Source organism: Arachis ipaensis, chromosome B04 (genome assembly GCF_000816755.2).
Source record: "Arachis ipaensis cultivar K30076 chromosome B04, Araip1.1, whole genome shotgun sequence".
NCBI lineage: Eukaryota > Viridiplantae > Streptophyta > Magnoliopsida > Fabales > Fabaceae > Arachis > Arachis ipaensis.
The window spans coordinates 3472486-3475621 of record NC_029788.2 but is presented as its reverse complement, the minus strand read 5'-3'; positions in this window follow the sequence as shown (position 1 = coordinate 3475621).

Genomic DNA, 3136 nt, shown 5'->3' with positions numbered 1-3136 from the left:
TTGATTTAATGGCGCACAAACAAGCACATAATAAAAGGTCAATCCATCTAACTTTTATGTTATTATCTCATTGAGCTGAAAATTGATGGGTTGGGTGCACATATAAATGATTAACTGAATTAACTGGCATTTGACTCTATTTCTTCCTGAATGTTCTGTTTGTGTATCATGTCATGTCCATGCAATTTGATTATTGAGAATGAGTTCTACCAACCAATTTGGCCCTAGAGAGTGTTTCAAATTTACACTTCTCACTAGAATGTGTTCAGTTCTTGAGAAGTCTTTTGGTTTGTTTCCCATTTCTAGCATCATGCCAGCAAAATGTATCCAGAATTGTTACTTTACAAGAAATTAGTAAAAGAGATTTAATTGCAAATCTTTTGAACTTTAAACACGTCTCTTATGATAAAGGATAGTTGTTATTACATTGTTGCTGTTATGAAAAGCATAGTGAAAAATGTGCTGTGGTTGATGACAGTGTTGCCAATAGATTCAAGTGTGCTAAGATGAGAGGAGATTAGTTGTCGTGACTGATGCATTGTAGTACACTTTTTACAGCTGATTTATCTTTTTAAGTTGGCAAAGAATTAGGGAAATGCTATTAATGCTTCTAAGATAGTAATCCATTTGAATTGCAGGTGATGAAAATGGTTCTTCTATTAATTTGGATAGCTTGAGGGCTAATTGGAATCCATCTCAAGACAAATATTTTCTTGAGCTTTTGCCATTCAGTTGCTGATGGGAGATGTTTTGATGTAGGCATTGAAAATGAAGGTAGAAGCATTCATCAGTAAATATTATTGTATGGTTGAAAGAAAATTTCTTTTAACTTTATTCACCGAATTGAATAATTTATGAAGAGTAGCTCATATTTTGTCTTAGAAATTGCCTCAAAAGAATTGGATGATCAAGCCACTACTGACAAGAGAGTAGCTCATATTAAGTTTGTTTTGAGATACGAAAACAGAGACTGAGAGACTGAGACTCAGTATTATATTTGTTAGTTCAGAAATTGGTACTAAAATTTTTGTCTCTGTCCCTAAAATTTTAGTATTTCAGTACCTTCAAAAAGTAAGGACACAGGGGACTAAAATTTTTAGAGATGGAGACTAAAACTTTAATAATATTTTATACCTAAAATATCCTCATTTCAATTAATTAATTCCAATTTTACCCTTTGTACAAATTAAATTAGAGTTTCATTCTTATTTCAATTTCTATCTCTCACTTTGTACCAAATAGAATACTGAGATTTATTTCAATCTCTGTCTCTTAGTCTCTGTTAGTCTTGGTCTTTCCGTCTCTGTCTCTCCACCAAACGCTATCATATAAAACTAAAAGCATGCCTTTCTATTCTAGTATGTGCATATTATCTCACAATGAAGATACTCAGCATTGCAAACTGAATTCTGGAGAGGAATCTTGTTGCAGTAATGTTACTTAGATTATTTCTTTATCAATAATAGGTTTACCATGTTTATCATTGTAATTATTTTTTTAGTGAGAGTACATAAAAAGTAATTACAATGGTAAACCTGGTGAACCTATTATTGATAAAGAAATAATCTAGGTAACAAGTAAGATAGCACTCTTTTATCAATTCCTTCGGAGACGACCTGGGATTCATACTCCTAGTATTTTTATTCTAAATTTGTGACAACATTTCTAAATTGATAAGCAAATTTTTGCTGGTTAAGAACTGTACTTGCAACGTATTTCTTACATTAATTTCTTAATCGGCTAATTTTCGCCACGTCAAGAAGCTTTTTGGGAGAAAGAAATTTAAGTTGGCTTCCGAATGTTCTATCAATCAAGAAATACTTCATTTGTCAATAACAATTGCGATGCTATTATAGGCCTACAAAAAATAATGTAAATAATCAAATTCAATTGTAAACAAACAAATTAGTACAAACATAGAAGAGCACTTTGGTTGTTTGCCCACCTGAAAATTTAAAACAAGCATTGCTAGGTATAATTGATGTGATATAATGTAATCCAAAGAATAAGCAATAGCATGGTTCAACCATATCCTGAATTTATATTTGGCGCTTCATTGAATAGTTGTCAAAAATACATTTCGTTTGGCGCTTCACTGAATAGTCTAAGCAATATGTTATTAACATCTTCTATGCAAAAGTAAAACAAGGATTATAATTATGATGAAAATATGTTTTGCTTTCTTGTTGAATGATAAAATTCATATTCTGGAAATAACGGTAGATGCTTCACAGGCCAAGTGAAAGTCATAAAATGATACTTAGAAATGCTTACTATCTTATGCCATTGTCACCTAAAGAGAACAGTTTTGAATAGTTCATCATCAGAAACATTTGCTCATAGATACTTAACTTGGCAAGCATTCTGTATTCAGTATTCACATAAATCATTTTATGTTTTGGCAAGGATAGAGATATTGAGTTAGGTACAAGTTATACTTGCATAGAGTTTCAAATTTACTATGGAATCCTACAAGAATAAGAGCATCTAAATTTACATAATTTTCATAGAAAGGACAATAAAATAAAATAAAAAGAAAACCTTAAAGGAGTAGTTCGCAGGGGCAGAGATGAGGGAGAAGGACCAAGATTGGAGATAATGGTGACGAAGAGGAACATAGTGGCGATGTCGAAACTCAACGCAGAGGGGGCTAGATATGTGGCGACTGCAGCAGAATTGTGGTGTCGCGGCCCTGGCAATAGAAGCAACGACAATCTTCTGAAATCCTAGATGAGCAAGAGTGACAGCGGCACAGGGACAGAGGTAAAGCACAACAACACAGAGGACCTAAAAGTGTGGTGCGATGGCAGTAGAAACTAGTAAGAGACAAAAACACTAACTGTCTCATCTCTTTGAAATTATGATTAAAAGGAGGGGGGAATATGTTAAAATAAAAGGCAGAGAGACAAATTTTTAATTACCAAAATTTTCTAAAACAAAAATGCGGGGTTCAAATTATAAATATTTTTACGATTGTTAATGTTACTTCCACGTAAAAAAAAAGAAGTAACGAATTTGTTGCCTTTTAAAATAAAGAGTAAAGTATATTTTTTGTTTTTAAAATTTATTAAAAGTTTTAAAAAAAATTTAAGCTTTATATTGTTTTAATTTTATTTTAAAAGTTTTTGAATTGCAT